The sequence below is a fragment of the Mytilus galloprovincialis genome, chromosome 11, assembly GCF_965363235.1.
Source record: "Mytilus galloprovincialis chromosome 11, xbMytGall1.hap1.1, whole genome shotgun sequence".
In the NCBI taxonomy this organism is placed as follows: domain Eukaryota; kingdom Metazoa; phylum Mollusca; class Bivalvia; order Mytilida; family Mytilidae; genus Mytilus; species Mytilus galloprovincialis.
Genome location: NC_134848.1, coordinates 85,875,387 through 85,899,174, shown reverse-complemented (window position 1 = coordinate 85,899,174; position 23,788 = coordinate 85,875,387). Strand labels below are relative to the sequence as shown.

The 23,788-nt window shown below is 32.9% G+C and overlaps 1 long non-coding RNA gene across 1 annotated transcript; it reads left to right on the top strand.

Moving 5' to 3' along the window:
* Positions 1-491: 491 nt before the first annotated feature.
* On the top strand, positions 492-22,158 carry LOC143052960 (uncharacterized). Its single transcript, XR_012971310.1, has 4 exons — positions 492-558; positions 10,131-10,201; positions 20,040-20,120; positions 21,829-22,158. It is a non-coding gene; the product is annotated as an uncharacterized LOC143052960 (long non-coding RNA).
* Positions 22,159-23,788: the final 1,630 nt, after the last annotated feature.

The following is a 23,788-nucleotide window of genomic DNA, read 5'->3' as shown; positions in this document are numbered from 1 at the left end:
GGGATATAATTTTTTTTTATATTATTCAAAACAGATATTATAATTTAGATATATATGATACATAAATTTAAATAATCTTATTTGAGAAAACTTAAAACAGCGAATTAAAATGAGGCATGCCGTGTAAAAAAACAATTACAAATGATGAGGTATTATATACAACAAGGGCTGTCATTTTTTTCACAATAATAGTCATTTATTTTCAAAAAAGAAAACATTTAACAAAAAGTTTAATTGAACAGTGAACATGCCCAAAAAAATCATCTTGACAGAAAGTCTTGTCCCCTCTTTCGATATAAGACTGTTTTAGTGAGTATGTTTTAGATGTGAATTCTTTTTATACTTAGCAAAAATGAAATAATTTTGCCAATCCCGTCTAATTTTTTATCCCTCAGTTTTACTTTTATCCATTGGGAAATTTATAATTTGTATTTCCCGCCCCAATGTCCTCACCAGGTAACAACAACAAATTTGCATTGTGGGATTGAAGTGCACATGTCAAGGCCGCCATTATCACCACAGAAGAAGTTCGCGGGAAAGTAAATAAGTTAAATAAAAGTAAGTTTAGGCAACTGTTATCAATCAAACTGAGGTTAGTTATCAAGACCTTATAATTAAACAATGATCCCCGTCTAATTGTAACCGTAATTTTACTAAAAAGTTGCATTTTTTTCAACAGGTGACATTGGGTTGCATGCGACATTTTTGGGAACGGCATGACCGTCACATTGAAAAAAGCTACAACAGTTAAGTATGTGTGAAGTATTTCAGACATAAGTTATAACGTAATCCTCCTGTATATAAAAATATTGCGGACACGTACAGTAATTGTGCTAGTAAATACGTTTTGCCCTCGGAGGAAAAAGGAGAACAATGGACACCCATGTGGTCATTTCAAAAGAAGTTAGAACAACTTTATCAGTTGACTTTTAAATGTTGTACAGGCTTAATAGAGTGTGTGGAGTCAAAGGACTTTAAGCTTCTCCAAAAATTTAATTAAATGTTGGTAAAATAAGTTGCGAGGCCTAAAGTTTCATTTTGCATTTTATTTCTTTACCGTTCTAGACCTTCCTTTTAATGCATCATTATCAAACTGTTTTAAGGAAAATACATCAATGGAACTGGGGTCATCTGGTCAAGATAAGTTATAATAATAAAAGATACATGGGGAACCATAGGCACAGCTCATTGGTCCTTTATGTTTTGATGCCCCCACCATATCGGGAGGGGGGGGCATTAAGTTTTACCATTGTCTGTCTGTAGTAATGCATACATCGGTCTGTATGTCCCAAATGGGTTTCTGTTTCCTTACTTGAGATTGCTTCATTCAAATTATATGAAACTTGTACACAATGCTTATTTCCGCATAACACAGGCGTCACTTTAGCCATTTCAGAGTTATGCCCCTTTATAAATGGTGATTGCCCAATAGGTCAAGTGAACATTTGAAATCATTTGCGAGATTGAAGCCGGTATTTTATTGAATCTGTGTCGTACACTATGAGAACAATATTTTTCGTCCTTGTTTCATCTGTTTACTGATAGTGTTTCCTGCAGCTTTTAAAAAGGGCAGGGTAATTGTTAGCTCAGAGGGCACATTAAGCGCGATGGACAACAATTTTAGGGCACTTACTTAACATAAACAGGCAATTTCTATAAAATAGATTCATTTAAAAAATACTAGTTTAATGACCTCTTAATAGTTATTGTTCAAAATATATACATCATTGTACATGTAACAGACTTCTTTCTGGGTCTATCATATTCTTGATGTGGGACCACATTGAAAAAAAATGTTGGTTTGCCAAAGCCAGACTTCCATAAAAAAGATCAGGGTGATAGGTTGGATGTTTTTTTTAAAATATGAATGGACTATTTAAAATGATTAACTTTAAAGAATTTGTCTGGTCATTTTTAGTAACCAAAATTTAGTAAATTACAAAAAAAAAATAACTTTACAAATTAACCCCTTCCCCTCTACACCCTTTTCCAAATTAAATTAATATAGATACACCAAGTTTTACTACTTTCATGGCACTACCATATCAGCTGTTTGTTTTAAATGTCTATAAATAGCCAGAAATAGTTGTCTGTTACTTAGGTGTTTTCCCAAGTATCGTTCCCGCCTAAAATGATCATGTGACATGTTTGTAAACAAAAGACAACATTTCATCAAGGAATTCATTTATTTTCTGGATTATTCTGCTTTTAATAATTTAGTTTGGATTTTTATTCATTTCATATAAGGTACAGTCAAGCATTTGTATTTAAAAATAGTTTGCAAAGAATTTTTACTTTTCACTTTGACAAATGTCTCATGATCGCCGTTCATTGGCTTGTTCAACCATGCAAACAATGTATATTATGTAAATTAGAAATCTATCAGCTGTCAAAAATATTGATCTAAGCAATAGATGTTTTGAAATCGTTTTCCGGTTTAGTTTCTTGTCAAAACAATGTCATATCATTAATCTTCCAGGCAAAACGATGTTTCTCGGACTTTGGGGATACAATCAGACGCGTGATTAGTATCTGTATTCACTATTCAATCTATTGCAGTTTGCTAATCAGCTGATTACGAAATCGATTACAAAATGGCGTCCTTGTGAACTTTTGTTTACGTTTGAAGGGAAATAACTCGAGCGGTATTTATAAAATATGTCTTTCAGTACCGTAAAGGCATGGCGTCAGGAATTTCGACAAAACTAGGGCAGGGCGCCAAATTTTTTTCCCAAAAAGGGCAGGGCGTCGAGAAATCGCGGCAGGGCGCCATTACACGCCAAAACCACCTGTAGGAAACACTAACTGATGAAATCGAGAAAGAGGCTCGATCATGTGCTTTAAATAAACACAATGGGTCATTTCTGGTATTATTTCTTTCAGTGGAAAAGATTGCCAATTTCGCACGTCTTTGTGACGTCATTTACCTGATAGAAGGCATGCCTGTATCCCTGCTCTTTTTAAAGTTTCCAGCACTTTCATAAACGTCATTTTGTAGGGTAGAATAGAAATAATTAATGTTCCGCAAGTACATAATCATGATTGCCGTATGACTGAGAGAGGGTGACCTTACTTTTAGATTTTTATTTTCCAAATATTTCATGTATGTTGTGCAGTATAAAATAAAACTTTTCACCCGTTTACTCAACATGTGTTAGAAATTTAAGCATTCATTTTTGTCACATGGGAAGTCACATGACAAATTTGTTGAAAACCATATCCCAGAACTGGCCCATCTGCAAATGCTAATGGGTTTCTCTTTAAGGCATGCAATAGTCTAAGTTGTGACTGAGAGCAAAATAAGAAAATAGATGGATCTGTGCCATTTTCAGTCAATGCTTACAAATAACCTACAATTGTCTGATTCATAAGGCGCTGATAAGATCAAGCTTAAATCAAAAGGTGCTTCAAATACATTTAAAATCTGTGTTGCTGTCAAGTGCTAAGACAATTTTTTTAAACCTGACTATGATCAGGGCAAATTTTCGAAAATGTCATGCTGCCAGATCTTCAATATTCTCATATATAGCCCAAATGGCGACCAGATATGAATTTTTAGTCGCCAATCAGCTTATGAAGTCACCTAGGCGACCATTTCAGTAGACTACATTGAGAGCTAAAACTTGTACACAATGTTTATTACCTCAAAATACAGATCTACATTGTAGTTCAACTGATCTAGAGTTATGCAACCTTAGATATGTGGTATAATTGTTAAAATTATTTTATAATGACCCATTAATGTATTCTGGTCTCTATGTGTCTGTCAACCGTCCGTTTGTTCCGCTTCAGGTTAAATTTTTGGTTGAGGGAGCTTTTGATACAGTTGAAGTTCTTGAATCTTAGTAAACATGTTATCTATGATATGATCTGCCAAATAAGAGATTTTCACGGTTCACTGAACATAGAAAATGATAGTGCAGATGGGGCATCCATATACTATGGACACATTCTTGTTTTAAATTGGAGTTACAATGTACATCAACTTCCTTTGTACATAATTGTAGTTGAATCTGAAGTTCAATATCTGTATTTGAATCAACTACAATTATGGACAAAGAAAGATAACTCCAATTTTAAAAACTAATTTAACCCTTTCACCGATTGTTGCCCAGACAAGCTCCTCTGAGAAGATGGCTTCCCTGGCTACTTTTACTCAATTGGGAGATCTTCATAATAAATGTCAATAAAAACTTGTTTGTAGTTATTTTGTGTATTTATTTCATTCACTAATACCGAGTTCACAGTTTTGTTTATGTTTTGATAATTTTTTCTTCATTAAATATTCAAATTTTCAAATTTTCGGCATTATTTTGGTGAAATTCTCAAAATTCTGCTCTTTGACCCCAAATCGTAATTTTTTAACCCAAAACGGCAAAATTTTGAAAAATTTTAGAAGGCTGTACAAATTTTTCACACTGAACGATGTCCATTCCAAGTGTTTTGTACATAAAACGACATTTTATGTCAAAAAAGTATATTAGTTTGGCTTTAATTCTTCCATATTCTTTCAAAAAAAATGTTCCCTCATTTCAAATTCTCGTAAATTTCCTCTGATTTTGACACGGTTTTCAACAAACAGAAGCGCATGTTTACACTTTCATCCGGGTATTCATCAAAGAAAGATAACTCATGTTTGCACTGTTTTGAGCGGGAAATATAAAAGATGTATTCTGATCCCGGTAAAACGGGACTCATCGTCAGCTGTCTGGAGCGTGAATCCCGGTAAACCGAGGCGAAAGGGTTAAACAACTACAAAGGAAGATAACTCCAATTTTAATTTTATTTTAACAATAACATCAACTACAACCACTGCTTTATACAATCCAATGTTCGCTGAAAAAAATAGAAACCCATATGACAATATGTGCTTACAAGCACTTTGATCATTTATCATTACATTTGTATCTTTGTATGCAAATTTTCAAAAATAAAATATCACAAGGACAATAAGAACTACAGTTGTCCATGTCCAGCTAAATGTACATGTAGGTTTTAAGATATGACTAAAGATTTTTTTTGAACAAAAATATGTTTTGAATTTCTCATAACTGTTGTAGGCCAAACAAATATATATATTATTATGTCTGTTTACGTTTACCCGACCGACCCTTTTTTGAGCACCAATCCTAAGCCATTTTATTTCTGTCGTAAAGTGATAAAAGTTAATAGAACTTGTGTCAAAAGCGAAGTAAGGGTTGCCAATAAATTTAATTAATTGCCTGATACATCCCAATGTTCACAATTGTGAATATGACAACTTTTAAGGAAACTCACAACTTGTGTAATGAAATAAAAACTTCGCTGCCATTTTTATGCCCCATTTATGGGCATTATGTTTTCTGGTCTGTCCGTCCGTCTGTTCGTTCGTCCGTCTGTCCCGCTTCAGGTTAAAGTTTTTGGTCGAGGTAGTTTTTGATGAAGTTGAAGTCTAATCAACTTGAAACTTAGTATATATGTTCTGTATGATATGATCTTTCTAATTTTAATTCCAAATTAGAGATTTAACCCCATTTTCACGGTCCACTGAACATAGAAAATGATAGTGCGGATGGGGCATCCGTGTACTGGGGACACATTCTTGTTTTCCAAATAATAACCAAGGGAAATAATCCAATCATTTAAAATACAGGTAAACTCAGCCCATGGACAACTCAGACCATGGCAAGACAGACCGCACAACTCAAGATCATGGTGCAAAAAATAAAATGGAAATACCGACCTGCCTACCCTATTTATTTTGATGATTTAACCTGTAACAGATTTTTTTTTTTTTTTTTTGCCTGAATAGAAATTAAAGCAGAGTTTAATAAAATTTGCAAAACTTTAGCCACAGAGAGAATAATTGTGGATGACGCTGACAACGGAATGAAGGATTGTCTCGCTGTTGCGTCAAGTCGCAGACTCCACAAAAAAGATAAGTTTAAAAATTGTTGTGCTGGTTCCCGCCTGACTACTTAACTATGTATGTTGTTAAAATAGAAGCGAAGTCCAGTTTTCATAGTATGCATTATTTGAAGAGAAACATGAAAACTTGAATGAAGCATAAAATTTTGTTATTTATTAGTATAGGGCCAGAATTTTTTAATTTGTTGGTTTACGGATCCGCCGATCCGATTTTGCCGATTTCCAGAATAAAAATAAAATTCACTTTTCATGCTTTTTTTTATTCCCGCCGACCGTAACAAATGCATTATCCCTAAAAAATAATTAAAATACTCGTTTTTTTATGAAATGAAATGCATTAATCACTTTCAAAATTGATAACACTTTCTAATGTTTCTGTAGTGAAAAAAATAAAACTTCCAGTTTACGTTTCTAAAAATAGACAAATCAATTATAACTGACCTTGAAATGTGGTTTGCGCAAATAATTTTGCGAAACGAAACCTGTGTTTAAAACCAATTACAAAATCAATTCGTTTTATACCGTATTTGTCATCAGTCCATAAGATGCATCATCTGATAGAAATAGACTTGTCCAAATGTGGACAGGTAGAAGACGTCAAGTTAAAGTACTAAATATTAACAAATCATTTGAAATTTTCTTGCTTCATAGATCATAAAAAAATATCGTCCAAAAAACGGGAATGCATGACAACAGATTAAACAGATATTCTTGTTTTTCCAGTGGACGTGTCCATTACGTTTGTTGACATGTGTGTTGAAACTTATTTTCGTACGACGTTTTTACATTTTTTCTTCTTTATCAGTTTTCGTGCTTGAAGATCGTAATTCACCAAGCCCACCAAGTTATCGGGAATTGATTAAGAGCTATGCGAATCTGTTTTTCATGTTTGTGAAATGACGATATCCGTGCAGTCCCCGTCCATTTTTTGTTTACGGGAAATTATTAGAATGTCATGCGATGTTTATGACAGCTGATTTCATCGAACTAAAATCTAAGAAATGATGACAAAATAGCATATTTTTTTTTCTTTTTTTTTGCCGACCGACCGACCCGACTTTTTCATTGGTAAAATCCGTAAACCAACAAATTAAAAAACCCTGGCCTAGTATATAAGATGATCTGAATTAAAACTGCTTATCAATATGGAATGAGTAAGTAATTTAAGTTTTGAATGATAAAAGAGCGCCATCTACAATTTTCAATAACAAAGATAGCGGTATAAATTAGTAGAAACAGATATCGCAAAATTGAGTTACTGTTAAAGTAAAATGTTGCAGACAAATCAAATCTGAATTTGGGAAAACATTTAAAGTATTGGTCAACTATCGGGTCATTTACGTTTGGATCAAGATTTTTTCGCAAATCATGAGGCAACATTTGGGGAACTTTTACTGAAAATAGAGTGTGACATAAACTTCTCCTTGGATTTTTTCTCTAAAGTGACTTTGTTCACTAAGTCTGGTGTGGTACGGTTGAACCCTGTTAATTTCTTATTAATTTAAATATATTATGTTATTGTGAAGTCCTTAGATTTTACAGAACCCAAAATGTAAGTCAAAAGCCACCTCCTCAGTTGCAAAGGAGAAAAAAGATTTGTCAAACTGCAATGGCTACTTATGAAAAAATAGGGTTATGGATAATCATATTCATAATTTTTGCATATTGGTAAAAATCAAAAGATTATCACCTTTTCTTCCATGAATCGATAAATAGCTATATAAATAGATTTTCCTTTAAGTATTGATTAAGTAAAGGTGTCACTACCATTCAAATGACTGCTCTAATCAAATTGTAATCTGACTCTGCCATTTGAGTTTTTGATTCATTAAAAAAAAAAAGGTTTAAAAAATACATGTATTGAAGCCTAAATTGCTTACTCAAGAAGTTCTAAAATTAAACGGAGAAGTTGTCTAAACTTGAAGCAATTATTGTTAGATAAATCAACCTGTTTCTATAGCCTATCTAAACGTTGGAGATTTTGACGCACGACCATAGATTTCCACACGGTTTATTTGACCATTTATTTCCATAGCCTATCTGGTTGGCGATTGGCTGCCAGTCTATCCCGACTACAATCACGGCCACTCATTGTAGAACAAGCTTCTAGGTAACAGTTAAAATTTAACAGCATTTTACTTATCACCAACGGAGAGATAAAGCAGAACTTTCACATTGATACAAGGGAGATTACTCTCCCAGGAAACCAGACGCTATCAGTTTGTGTTAGTTTTTATATATCTCTTATCACGTGTAGTGATTACGTTGTAATTCTAGTTTGATTAGGGTTATAGGGTTATCTAATACCTGTATTTACCTATATATAGTAAGTATAGCTACTTATTCTAATCACATCATTTCTATTTACCTATATATACTTATCTTATGAAAACAGCAGGTCACATACAATTGATACATTGTTTGGTGGCATTCCTTCAATAAATATACAATAGACTATTTTCACATTACCTGCTTTTGACTCTGGAATATATATGTTGCTAACTGTGCAATTTAGAGAAATTAACTTGTTTTCCAATGATTTATAGAAAACATACAACATATACCCCCCTCATTTGCACCTACTAAAAGCTTTTATTTACTTGCTCAAGTGTTTGTTACCTGTTCGAGTGTCGTAAAATTATGAACTTAGTGGTCAAAAGTCTGTTATATAAAATACATGTACTGGTAGTCTATTCAAGCTTTTCTGCAAAGTAATTTTAGCTTGCACAAGTTGCTATTAGGATTGCATTTCTCTTTGATATAGGTATGGTATTTAACAGTATCTTTGAATGCCTCCAAGCCAATATTTGATAAAATAATATTTCATTAATGATGAATTGTCATAATAGATAAAGTATAAAGAAATTTTTTATTTGTACTTTTGAGTATACTGTTTAAATGTATATAAGGCCACAGTTTTTTAATTTGTTGGTTTACGGATTTTCTCCATGAAAAAGTCGGGTCGGTCGGTCGGAAAAAAAAAGAAAAAAAAAGATCTTTCAAGACATAAAACTGATATGCAAAACAAATATATATATATTTCACCTTTCTAATAATATGTTTGTCATACTATTTTGTCATCATTCTTAAATTTTAGTTCGATGAAATAGTATTTCTCAGCTCAAGGACGTATAAAAAAGGGGTGCATGGACATAGACGAAATTAAATCGTCATTTCACAAACAAGAAAAAGAGATTCATGTCGGTAGCTCTTAATTAAAACTTGGTGAATAGTAATTAGCACGAAAACTGATAAAGATAAAAATGTAAAAACGTCGTACGAAAATAAGTTTCAACACGCGTGTCAAAAACGTAATAGACTCGTCCACTGGAAAAACGAGAATATCGGGTTAAATAATAGTTGTCATGCATTCCCGTTTTTTTTATCCAAATGGAACATATTTTTTTATTATCTATGAAAACAAGAAAATTTCAAATGATTTGTTAAAATTCAGAACTTTTACTCGGTGTCTTGAACTTCCACCTGTCCACATTTGGACAAGTCTATTTCTATGAGAACAGGCATCTTACGGACTGGTGACAAATAAAGGAAACGAACTTATTGTGTAACTAGTTTTAAACACAGATTTCGTTCCGCAAAATTATTTGCGCAAACAATATTTCAAGGTCATTAATAATTGATTTGTCTATTTTTAGAAGCGTAAACTGAAAGTTTCATTTTTTCACAACAGAAAGTGTCATCACTTCTGTATTAAGTGATTTATGCATTTCCTTTCATAAAAAAAGGACATTTTAATTATTTTTCAGGGATAATGCATTTGTTAGGGTCGGCGGGAATAAAAAAGCATGAAAAGTCAATTTTATTTTTATTCTGGAAATCAGCAAAATCGGGTCGGCGGATCCGTAAACCAACAAATTAAAAAATCCTGGCCTAAATATAAGGAGATGTGATATGACTACCAATGGGACAATTCTTCATTCAAGACTAAAAGACCAAGGACAATTTAAAAAGTGTCCATTAAAAAAAGTGTTTAAGGTCATTTAAACCGTTGTACAGGTAAACAAATCCTTCTAATCTTCTTATCTTTTCAAACTTCATGAACTTTTATTGAATTCCCTCTATGTGTGCCTCATTTAAAGCGTAACTGTCAATAGAAGCCCTTGATTGAACCCCTCAGAGGTATAAATAAAAAGTCAGGATAGTATTGGAAGTTTTTACAGTGTGTTGATATAAGGTTTATGTGATACATTTGTATGTTATAGGACTGGTCAACCAAGGTATTCCCCTGTTACGGGCCGTACAGTGGTGTACAGTGGAATTATCACATAATATGGTAAGTACAAAACTTTTAAAAATCCCAGCTGCTTTCATAATACGTATCTTATAGTACTCCTATTAGTTAACACAGGACCCACATCACATGTCCAGTCTTCACGATGAACTGCTAAATTTACAGGCCCGGAGCTCAATTTTTGAAAATGTTTAGTTAGATTCTGTTGGCCTGTAGATATGATTTTTACAGGCCCAAGAGCAATTTTACAAGCCTGGGTTGCCAGGGCTGCCACTCAGCGTGAAGACTGCATGTCCTGTAAAAAATATATTCAATTTTTGTTAATTTTGATGAACATTCCTAAGAAAAATCTGCAGAATCATCAATTCTTTTCTGTAAGCATCAAATCCCAATTTCTAGGACTGCCATGACTTGTTAAACATTTATAAACTAGAATAATAGAAGACATGGCTTGTAATAAAAACAGAAATTGATATCCTAAATTTTATTTTGACATACATTTCATAAATTGTTCAAGTGTTCATTTTGCATTCTTTATATTAGTGTTTTATATTGCACCTTTAAATTTCACTTGAAAATCCTTTGATATTTATTTAAAGCAAATTTGAACACCTGAAAATTTAAAGTACTGTTATTTTTAATTTTTTTTTAACCAATATTGAAACTGGTAACTTAATTTTTTTTCTTCAGGGTTTTGAAATTTATAGCAGGGTCCACTCACCAATGGCCCCTAAAATTTAGTGAGGTCTATTACTTAAATTTCTGTTTTTCTTGTATCATCATGGTCATGTATAGAACTCATTCTATATATAAATTGGTTACCAACATTTATAACTGCCAAACTGGGTATTTCCATATAGATCATATTATATACTAGAGTTCAAGGTTTATTTGCTTGATACATGTACATGTACCTCGATACTCCTTATTGAAAAAATTACAAAAAGAAACTTTTAAGGTAAAATTGAGAATGGAAATGGGGAATGTGTCAAAGCGACAACAACCCGACCATAGAGGCTATTTCTTAGCTTAAAATAAAGGGTAGGTAGGGAAATTTGAAACACACATTATTTTTTTGATTTGGCTTAGAGGCTTGTTAAATAAATAAATCAATGATTTATAGTATCTTTCTAAAGTTTTTTTTTTAAGAATTGAGCTCAAGAAGAGTCCTGGACTGTTTGTGGTTCAAAGGATTCTGACCACAGAAAATTTGCATCAGAATAATAATAATTTTGGTATTTTTATATTTTTCTGATGATCGACAGATTTTCTAAAAGAACCAAACAGGGATAAATTATTTAGAGACTTCTGGCTTGAAGCATGTTGATTTTAAAAGTTGAACTTGAGGACTGAAACCAATATAATTAGTTAGGTACCAGGATTATAATTTAGTACGCCAGAAGTGCGTTTCGTCTTCATAAGACTCATCAGTGTCGCTCATATCAAAATATTTATATAGCCAATCAAGTACAAAGTTGAAGAGCATTGAGGATCCAAAATTCCAAAAAGTTGTGCCAATTACGGCTAAGGTAATCTATGCCTGGGATAAGAAAATCCTAAGTTTTTCGAAAAATTCAAAGTTTTGTTAACAGGAAATTTATAAAAATGACCACGTTATTGATATTCATGTCAACACCAAAGTGATGACTACTGGGCTGGTGATAACCTCGGGGACAAAACATCCACCAGCAGTGGCATGGACCCAGTGGTGTAAATAGTTATCATAGGTATACTGTTCTTACGTCCACCAGCAGTGGCATTGACCCAGTGGTGTAAATAGTTATCAAAGGTATACTGTTCTTACGTCCACCAGCAGTGGCATCGACTCAGTGGTGTAAATAGTTATCAAAGGTATACTGTTCTTACGTCTTGACTCTTATCAATAACTCAAACAATAGTCTTCCTTGGTATTCAATAACGTTATAATAGATTTTCATTCAGTAAAATTTTATTAATTGTATATTTGACTTGTTAACTATTGACATGTGTGGTAAATGTAACCATTTGTTTGATTAACTTTGTTACAGAAACAATATCAGGGTTTGACACTAACATTAGAGGTGATGTAGTCCAGAGGACTACCAAGAAAAATTTTTGGGTAGTCCTGGTAGTCCACCTCTATCACCGGTGAGGGTCGCAACGCGGCCCGAACTAGCTAGGGGGGTTTGGGGGCATGCCCCCCCAAGAAAATTTTTCAAAATAAGATGCAATTTCCTGCCATCTGAGCACCTGAAAAGCACACAAATGTTCATTTGAGTTTTGAAAATATTTTGGTTTTTTGTTCAGATAAATTAAAGTTGACATTCAGTGAATTAATTTTATTACTCCTGAACTTTTACCGTCAGAAAATTTTGAAAAATGAATGCAAAATCTGCAATCTGAGACAATTTCTAAGGCCTTGTTAGGTGGAGTTATTTGACCTTTTATTCCAGGATTATTTAGAAAAAAAGGATAAAAATAAGTCAAAGTTTTCAATAATTCTTCAAACAGTTTATAAGATTTTTCTTGTAGCGATACAATGTCTTTGTTTGTGAACTAGAGGTCAACTTCATCATCACTGTTGAAAGCAATTCAGTGGATATGTTGCTATTATTTTATAATGGTTATATTCTCCCACTGATAGATTATTGTTGTATTATTTGGATTGGTTGTGCTAAAAATGAGCTAGTCAGAATAATAAAATTGCAGAAAAGGGCTGCAAGACTTATTTTAGATGCTGATCCACTTTCATCATCAGCTCCACTGTTTAAACAGCTTGGATGGATGACAGTAGAGAGCAGAATCTCAAACCACAAATCAGTTTTGATGCATAAATGCCTTAAGAATGAAGCCCCTCAGGCCTGTATATCTCCCTGAAAAGTTTAAAGAAATGCCAGAAATAAACCAATATTGTTTGAGAAATGCCTCTTGCAAAAATTTACAAGTTCCAAAAGCCAAAACAGAGCTTTATAAGAAATCTTTTATATATTCAGGATCTATTTTATGGAATAACTTACCAATATCCCTGAAAAAATCAACCTCAAGTACAAGCTCATTAAAAAAAGATTTAAAAAAATTACTTGATGGAACATTAAGAAGCTGTGCATTTTTTATATGCATAATAATTTTCACACATTTACTCAAACTTATGATATTGTTGATGCCAATACTATACATGGCATATATGAATTTGTAACTTTTACCTAATATTTTGAATATTTAATAGTTCATGTATGTGTGTCTGTTTGATATTTTGTAATTGTTTGTTATATTTCATTGTATTTCATGAGGGCCTCAGGGAAGATTAGCTTTACAGTTAACTGTGTAACCCTCTTTAAATAAAGAATTATTATTATTATCATTATTATTAAAACAAAATGCCTTTAATACCATTTTGAATGACATGCATATATGGGTTTTTTTAATAAGAAAGCCACCAAAAAATATTGTTGGCTTTTTTTTCAAACTACCTCTTCCTGTTTCTTTATTTAGGGATAATAATTTTCTTTTCCAAAATTTGGAAGTAATTTTTTTTTTTAACTCTGACACCTACGTTTTTATTGCTGACCTTTGCTGTCTAATCTGCAGTTTCTTCACATTTTGGTTATCAGACATTTTCATTTTACATTGAAAATCCCATGTGTTACAAACACTGTGAAGATTCTGATCAGAAATCTGGATCTTAAAAGTGCTTTCATAATGATAATATAAAATTTACGTTCTTCCAAATGCCATCACTGTCTTTGAAAAATGTAAACATAATTGGGAGGACTTTTATGCCAATTTTTAGCATTGAAATAGCCAGACCATATACAAATTTCCAGGTGGTCCACAGGACTACTGATTAACCATGTTTTGGTAGTCCTCCTAGATTTTAGGGGGGCACCGGACTACCGTTAGTGTCGAACCCTGAATATCAACCTTTTGTCCCAGACTTCTGAGTGCATAACATGTTGCCACAAAGGCTGTGTGGCCATTCTAATCTGTTAAAGCTGGCTGTGCGGCCATTGTAATCTATATTTAAAGCTTTCCCGTTTATATTAATTCCAAAGAGTGTGAAGTGTTTTGAATTAGGCCAAAAAAAAATATATTTCCGTTTCCTGCTTCCAAGGCAAATAAATCAGGGTCAGTAGGTCGGGATTTTTTATTTTTTATTTTTTTTTATTTTTGCACTCCCTGTCAGATTTGCAGTCGGTTACATGTCATGTTTGGTTAGGGTCCTGTACCCCAAAATGATTTAATCCCTTTAAAGAAGCTTAAATTGAATAATCCTCCCAGTGCTGACATTTTTTAACCTTAATTGTAGCACATTTGTGCTGGGAGCAGCCATTTTGATTGTTTGGGCATAGTAAAATACGGATCTGGATCGGACCGGAAATGAATTTTTCCGGACCAGAAACGATTTTTTTCCGGATTTGAATAAAAAGATCTAGGGTCGAGGGGTTTGAGTCAGGGTCAGTCGGGGAAACAGGAAACAGACATATATTTTTTTTGGCCTTATGACATGAATGAGTTTGTTGCTGTTATATTTATAGTAACTTGACAATATAATGTGTACATGAATTATGATATGTTTGTGAAGTAAACCTTTTCTCTGAATCTGTTATAAAAAAAATAGGCTCAACTTTAATGTGCAATCACAAACAAAGGGAAATAACTACAATGTGCACAAACAAAGGGAAATAATTACAATGTGCAATCACAAACAGAGGGAAATAACTACAATGTGCAATCACAAACAAAGGGAAGTAACTACAATGTTCAATCATGAACAAAGGGAAATAACTACAATGTTCAATCACAAACAAAGGGAAATAATTCCAATGTGCAATCACAAACAAAGGGAAATAACTACAATGTGCAATCACAAACAAAGGGAAATCACTACAATGTGCAATCATGAACAAAGGGAAATAACTACAACGTGCAATCACAAACAAAGGGAAGTAACTACAATGTGCAATCATGAACAAAGGGAAATAACTACAATGTGCAATCACAAACAAAGGGAAATAACTACAATGTGCAATCACAAACAAAGGGAAATAACTACAATGTGCAATCACAAACAAAGGGAAATAACTACAATGTGCAATCACAAACAAAGGGAAATAACTACAATGTGCAATCACAAACAAAGGGAAATAACTACAATGTGCAATCATGAACAAAGGGAAATAATTCCAATCCCAAGTTCAAACATACCGATCAAAATACATATTATTGTTTTATTACGATTCTCTTCACCCTTTAGTGCTCACAGGACCTCACTGATGTTAGAATTGAATACTTGGTTCATTGACAATCAATTGTTGTACTTTGTTTTTTGTGTCCAGTCAGACACTTTCTCTGATGTTAGAATTAAATGCTTGGTTCATTGACAATCAATTGTTGTACTTTGTTTTTTGTGTCCAGTCAGACACTTTCTCTGATGTTAGAATTGAATACTTGGTTCATTGACAATCAATTGTTGTACTTTGTTTTTTGTGTCCAGTTAGACAATTTCTCTGATGTGAGAATTGAATACTTGGTTCATTGACAATCAATTGTTTTACTTTGTTTTTTGTTTCCAGTTAGACACTTTCTCTGATGTGAGAATTGAATACTTGGTTCATTGACAATCAATTGTTGTACTTTGTTTTTTGTGTCCAGTTAGACACTTTCTCTGATGTGAGAATTGAATACTTGGTTCATTGACAATCAATTGTTGTACTTTGTTTTTTGTGTCCAGTTAGACACTTTCTCTGATGTGAGAATTGAATACTTGGTTCATTGACAATCAATTGTTGTGCTTTGTTTTTTGTGTCCAGTCAGACAAATTCTCTGATGTTAGAATTGAATACTTGGTTCATTGACAATCAATTGTTGTACTTTGTTTTTTGTGTCCAGTCAGACAAATTCTCTGATGTGAGAATTGAATACTTGGTTCATTGACAATCAATTTTTGTACTTTGTTTTTTGTGTCCAGTTAGACACTTTCTCTGATGTGAGAATTGAATACTTGGTTCATTGACAATCAATTGTTGTACTTTGTTTTTTGTGTCCAGTTAGACACTTTCTCTGATGTTAGAATTGAATACTTGGTTCATTGACAATCAATTGTTGTACTTTGTTTTTTGTGTCCAGTCAGACAAATTCTTTGATGTTAGAATTGAATACTTGATTTATTGACAATCAATTGTTGTACTTTTTTTTTTTGTGTCCAGTTAGACAATTACTCTGATGTTAGAATTGAATACTAGGTTCATTGACAATCAATTGTTGTACTTTGTTTTTTGTGTCCAGTTAGACAATTTCTCTGATGTGATTCAGGTTTGACTGTGATGAGCCTGGTGTAATGGTTGGGATTTGAGCAATGCAGTAAATTATATTTGTATTGCACTTGTCCCGGCCTTCATACTTTGCTAGTGCCACCTCAGAATCCATGTAAATATCTTCTCTATTTTTATCTTGTCTCTTATGTTCCTGTTTGTCCTCTGTTCAATTTTGTCTTTTGTATGTAAGGTATCTCTATTTTCAGCTCACCTGGCCCAACTTACGTTTGTCTGAACCAAATGTGATAAACTTAGGAACAATGTATATTACCTCAAAACTCAGATCAAGTACCTATTTTGGTAGCGTAACTTTTTTTAGTTCTTGAGTGATGTCCAGTTATAATGTTATATGCTTGCAGGGGCATCATCTATGTCCCCATGGAATCATTTCCCATTTATTTTTATCTATGTTTTGGATGATTTGACTTGTAAATATAAGCAGCTGCTAAAGTCAAACTAAAGCTAAATTGGGCAAAGAACTTTCTAAAAACTCAAGATTTCTTCCTAAAGACAGCCTTCAAGATAAACTTTCGAGTCCTCAAGCCCAAAGTTCAATTTAAGATTGTTTCTGTTGGCTTAAAGAGAAGAATTTTACAAGCCTGAAAGCAGTTTTTCAAGCAATTGCTGTAGGACTTGTGGTTAAGGCAGAAGACTATAAAGAAAATTAGGTAAATTTTCGTAGGGTTTTCTCAAACATTGAAGATTATCATGTCAATATCATCAACGACTATGTTATATTTGATGTATTATACCATGAAAATTCTTGTGGTTTCCTTTGACCTGATATCAGTGCAGTTTATAACATTGTTCTATCCTTCATTGAAGAAGCGATGATTGTTCTGCTTGGGTTACCGTCAGTAAATAAAAGATGTATAGGACGGATTCTATTTAAATTTGGTTGTATTATTATTCAATAGAACCATCAGTTTAATAATTCGGCATTTAAACTTGATATAACAAAGTCCTTTATATGGATGCATGGTTAATTGACCGGGAATAAATACAAAGAAATAATAGTACTCATATAAATGTGCATAGTTTTGAGATCAGATTTTTCACAGTGTATTATATATAGATGGGTTTTGTTCATTGGTTTTATATTATCTTGATAAATACTTTGAATGGCCCTAAAATGATTATAAATGATGTGCATGATCAATCTGTCTTCAGTGATGGGTTTATTGGACTTTGAATGGACTTGTTTAGAGGTCTGTCATCAGTGATGGGGTTATTGACTTTGAATGGACTTGTTTAGAGGTCTGTCTTCAGTGATGGGTTTATTGGACTTTGAATGGACTTGTTTAGAGGTCTGTCTTCAGTGATGGGGTTATTGGACTTTAAATGGACTTGTTTAGAGGTCTGTCTTCAGTGATGGGTTTATTGGACTTTGAATGGACTTGTTTAGAGGTCTGTCTTCAGTGATGGGGTTATTGACTTTGAATGGACTTGTTTAGAGGTCTGTCTTCAGTGATGGGTTTATTGGACTTTGAATGGACTTGTTTAGAGGTCTGTCTTCAGTGATGGGGTTATTGGACTTTGAATGGACTTGTTTAGAGGTCTGTCTTCAGTGATGGGTTTATTGGACTTTGAATGGACTTGTTTAGAGGTCTGTCTTCAGTGATGGGTTTATTGGACTTTGAATGGACTTGTTTAGAAGTCTGTCTTCAGTGATGGGGTTATTGGACTTTGAATGGACTTGTTTAGAGGTCTGTCTTCAGTGATGGGGTTATTGGACTTTGAATGGACTTGTTTAGAGGTCTGTCTTCAGTGATGGGTTTATTGGACTTTGAATGGACCTGTTTAGAGGTCTGTCTTCAGTGATGGGTATATTGGACTTTGAATGGACTTGTTTAGAGGTCTGTCTTCAGTGATGGGTTTATTGGACTTTGAATGGACTTGTTTAGAGGTCTGTCTTCAGTGATGGGGTTATTGGACTTTGAATGGACTTGTTTAGAGGTCTGTCTTCAGTGATGGGTTTATTGGACTTTGAATTGACTTGTTTAGAGGTCTGTCTTCAGTGATGGGTTTATAGGACTTTGAATGGACTTGTTTAGAGGTCTGTCTTCAGTGATGGGTTTATTGGACTTTGAATGGACTTGTTTAGAGGTCTGTCTTTAGTGATGGGGTTATTGTACATGTTATCCAATCAAAATGAATATCTTCCTATACCGATGTTCATGTTATCCAATCAAAATGAATATCTTCCTATACTGATGTTCATGTTATCCAATCAAAATGAATATCTTCCTATACCGTTGTACATGTTATCCAATCAAAATGAATATCTTCCTATACCAATGTTCATGTTATCCAATCAAAATGAACGTTGCAAACAATGTTGCATTAGAATAATGAATACACAGTGTGTAATGTGTGAAGCCTTGTTAACAAAACTCATTGTATATGTACTGTGGATTCATTTATTTTCGTGGATACCAATTTTCGTGGATTAAGAAAAACTTGCATATTCATGGATATTTAAATTCGTGGTTTTGCTGAAGTCTGCATACAAATCTATAGAAAAATTATCATTCGTTGAACATTTAATTTCGTGGTTTGACTCTGCCCACGAAATCCACGAAAATTGGTATCCAAGGAATAATAATGAATCCACAGTACCTGATATTAAATGATCTTTTTATTTTCTTTAATAATGAGGTAATAAATTTTTAGGAAAAAATGACTGGTTTGTTATATAAACCTACAGATTAAACTATGTTATATCATGGCTTCCAATGTCTGGGTTGTTATATAAACATACAGATTGGACTATATGTTCACAAAATATATCATGGCTTCGTTTATCCCTGAACGTATGTAAATAAACTCATCATTTCATGATGGTCTTAGACAGGCCAGCTAGGCTTTCCAAAGAAGCGGCCCCAGACCCCTTGCTGTAAAGCACCAAGCTGTTGTCCGGCTTCGCCAAACTCTGTAAGAATCAACTAAACATTTTAATAACTTTGTATTGTTTTGAAATATTACAGTTCTTAGTGATTAAAATAAGCCCGCTGTTGGGTTTGTCAAACTGCTATATAACCAATGAAATTTTTCTGATAAAGTGGTTGGTTGAAATTTTTTGAAAGTTATATATTTTTGTGAAAGTGTCAAAGTAAACATTTTGTCAAAATTTTAAAAAATTAAATGGGACGAATCAATTTTAGTCAAGGTGTTGGTTACCACCTTAAATTTCATAAGTTGAACATGTGTTGAAATAAATAGAAAATTAGAAAAAAAATAAAGTTTTTTTGTTGTTGCACGTTTGATAATTGAAAGTGTTTGACTGAATGAGATGCGTATTTAAACATATAACATCACTCCTCAGCAATGTGTATTTAAATACATAACATCCATTGAGTAACGAGATTTGTAAAGGTTAAAGAAATCTGTCTGTATTTAATATGTGTCTATAAGATTATGTCAACATGCCTATATTAGATATTGACAATTGTAAACGCATATTTGTCAATTAACTATTAAACATAAAGGCGGGATTCATGTGTAGCTTGCAGTAGCTTGTAGTAGCTTGTTTTCTTCACTTCTCTACATCACAGGAAGTGAAATTAAATGATTATTTTAAATTTCAGGTCCAATAGGAGTATTAACCATATTTAAAGAATGGATTTAACTTGGAAATCGGAGGCAGGGAAGCAATACAAAATTATAAGGTAACAATGATCTTGTTATTAATTAATATATATTTGAAATATATGCCACTCAATTTGAAGCAAGAAACAATCAATCTCTGATTTGAACCTATACATAGTCCAAATTTGAATAGAGGTGAAATAAATAAATTTGAATTTTATAAAACTTTTTTGTATGACTAAAAGATCAGAATCAAGATTGAAAAAACTTTTTTTTTGTTTAATTTTTTATTTTACTGATTATGATGATTAATTTCTTATTTTACTGATTATGATGATTGATTTCTTATTTGACTGATTATGATGATTACATTTCCACTCTAGCCCTTGACAGTGTCTACAGCAAGTGTGACACAACTTTTACAAGTTTTATTTATTGTCATTTTTTGTGCCCCACCTACAATAGTAGAGGGGCATTATGTTTTCTGGTCTGTGCGTCCGTTCGTCCGTCTGTCCGTCCGTTCGTTCGTCCGTCCGTTTGTCCCGCTTCAGGTTAAAGTTTTTGGTCAAGGTAGTTTTTGATGAAGTTGAAGTCCAATCAACTTGAAACTTAGTATACATGTTCCCTTTGATAAGATCATTGTAATTTTAATGCAAATTAGAGAATTTATTCCAATTTCACGGTCCACTAAACATAGAAAATGATAGTGCGAGTGGGGCATCCGTGTACTGTGGACACATTCTTGTTTAATAAATGTTTATAAATGCTAAGTAAAACATTGCTTGTTAATTTCCATGTTAGAAGATATTTTCTGTAGGTTCCTTAAGTACTAAAGTACATTTTATTTTCTGACTATTTTTTTTCTAAAAAAAAAAAATGTTTTCAATGAATCCTTATAATTCATGTTGTACTTAGGTCCAGGATTTTGGAAATGGTGAAACCCCCTGATTCCACTATTAAAATTTCCTACTACCAGGGTAGTGGTCTGCTAAAGTCATTAACATGAATATCAAACACATGTTTAACTTTAAATCTTGAATAAGGTATAGATAAGGTAGTTCGTATTTATAATCCAAATTGATTTTTTTCTTATGACCAAAAACTTTTCAAGAGACGAGTTATGAAATATTGAATGTGTAATTTAAACAAGTTTAGACAACTCTTGGCAGGTTTGTCTTCGTTTGTATTTTAAGACAAGAATTGGTAACGTGGAATTAATTTGATAAGCAATGGTCGATAAAAAAAGGATTAAATGTTGTGTGTATTGCAAACCTAAGGTTTAAATTCTTTACAAAATGATAGGTAATAGAAAAAACTGCAAAAGTTATTGGAAAGTATAAACATTCTTCATTTGAATATTTATTTAGAATTTGTGAAAGAATATGAAATTTGATGTATAATTCATCCTTTTAAAAAGTCTTTAAAGGCCCACTTTCGTTCTTTTAACCTGTGTACTTTTGATATTCTTACCCCTTAATGAATTAAATAGGCCAAGCAAAAGATATCCAGTTTCAAACTTTTCACTCTAAATTAAAACTTGTATTTATAAAAATATTGCAGAGGTTGTGAAATCTTTTTTTCCCTGGTGATCCTTGAAGAAAATCTGCAGGTCCTCGCTATTAATTCTATTGAAAAATACTAAAATTGTGTTAGTCCTATGCCAAATTTTGGTGGTAAAATTCTGAAGACCACCACTTTTCACGAACTCTGATAAATCTATAGACAACACTGACTTTAGCTGACTATCTTCCATTTGTACTATTTGAATTTCAACATTTTTTGTTGCAGGAATTAAACTAGGGTAAGACAGGAGTTTTAAGAGTATGCCGATAGGGGTTTAACAGAATAGCCGATAGGGGGTGAACAGAATAGCCGATAGGGGGTTTACAGAATAGAGAAAAAGAGCAAAAAATATAAAGAAGACAGAAATGAGCAAAAAAAATAAAGAAAAGAGAATAACAAGTTGCTAAAATATAAATACATGTTATAGAGGGGTACAAATTAAAGAATGCAGAAATGAATAACCCCCTATCCACACCCTGAATGGGGCAATGACCCAGCTTTTATTTAATCTCTGCATGGATTAACGGATTAATGGATTAAACTAATCTGTATTAATTAGTTGATTATTCAGATGTGAACTTTAACCGTGTTTTAGACATAACTAATAGTCTTGCTTTTTATGCCCCATTTAAGGGCATTATGTTTTCTGGTCTGCGTCTGTTTGTTCATCTGTCTGTCTGTCCCGCTTCAGGTTAAAGTTTTTGGTCGAGCTAGTTTTTGGTAAAGTTGAAGTCCAATCAACTTGAAACTTCGTACACATGTTCCCTATGATATGATCTTTATAATTTTAATGCCTAATTAAAGATTTTACCCCATATTCACAGTCCACTGAACATAAAAAATGAAAGTGTGGATGGACACATTCTTGTTGGTAAAGTTTTACATTTATGACTTTATAAGGAATGGTTTGAGAGAATTTCAGAATATGAATATAAAAACAATTTATGACAAAATTCATGTAAATTCCGGTGTATTAAGACAGTTTCAGAAAAAAGAGACTTTTTCAAATTGTATGAAGGTTATCCTACAGGTGACCTTGTAAATTGTTAAACCTTCATCCTCTTCAAACATAGTATGAAGGTCAATTCATTGTATGAAGGTCAGTTGGGTGTCCTCTATTACTTGGATGTAAGCAGTTTGTGCAATTACCAGCATGGCAGAGGGGTCATTAATTATTACCCTTGACCATTCCATCTGCCTGTTAAAACGTAGTTAAACCTTGCTGTAGTAGAGGGGGGGGGGGGGGGGGGGGGGCATTAATTTTTATCCTTAGCAGTCTTCTTCTGAAAGTCCCAATTTGGTTTCTTTTCTCTAACTTTAGTTTCAAACAAATGTTTAAAAACTTATAAACAATGCTTATTACCACAAACACAGATCAAGTTCAAAATTCCAAAATTTAAAAAAAGGGGGAGATGTTACAAAAAAAATTATTTTGCTTATTTAAAAGACAACTATCTGACTATCAAATTCATCATAATAAACATATTTGATGGGGCCTAAAATAAAATATTGTTTGTTTCCCCAATCCCGACCGACCCTGCAAAAACAGTGCTACTCATAAAATTTTATTGTCAAATTTAAGTCAAATATTATTTTATTCATTTCCCATTTTCAGGCTTGCAGGATCGTCCAATGTTGTTCAAGCTTTTTGGAAAAAATAAAATTATTTCCCGACCTTCCGATCCACACCTGGCTTGGCAGGGTCGGGATTGGGGAAACAAACAATATATTAATTTAGGCCTGGGTGCAGTTAGGGATTGAATTCATGTTCATTCAACTCGGAAGATAAAAATCTAAAAATCAAGTCATCAAACTGTAATGGCAGAATGATTTGTATTAATTCAATTATTTAAATGTTTTTAATTAAGATCACATTCCTTAGTCAGCTGTCTGCATCAGGAGTCCTGAGATTTTATGATTATTGGAACTTGTTCATCTATCAGTTAGAGATTTTAACAAAATAATTTCAAACTCTTGTCTGCAAGTTTTAATTCTTTGCTTTGTGTATGAATTTCATAAAATTTGGATGAGAACTCGAGTTAACGGAAACAAAAAGGGGATAGCCTGACAGAAGGTTACAAAAATGAAATTTATCAAAATAATTTCAATAAAATTTGAAGCTTTCTTGTAATATTTTTTTGATTACTGATTACTGATTGATTGTTGTCTATTCTTTTCACTATTA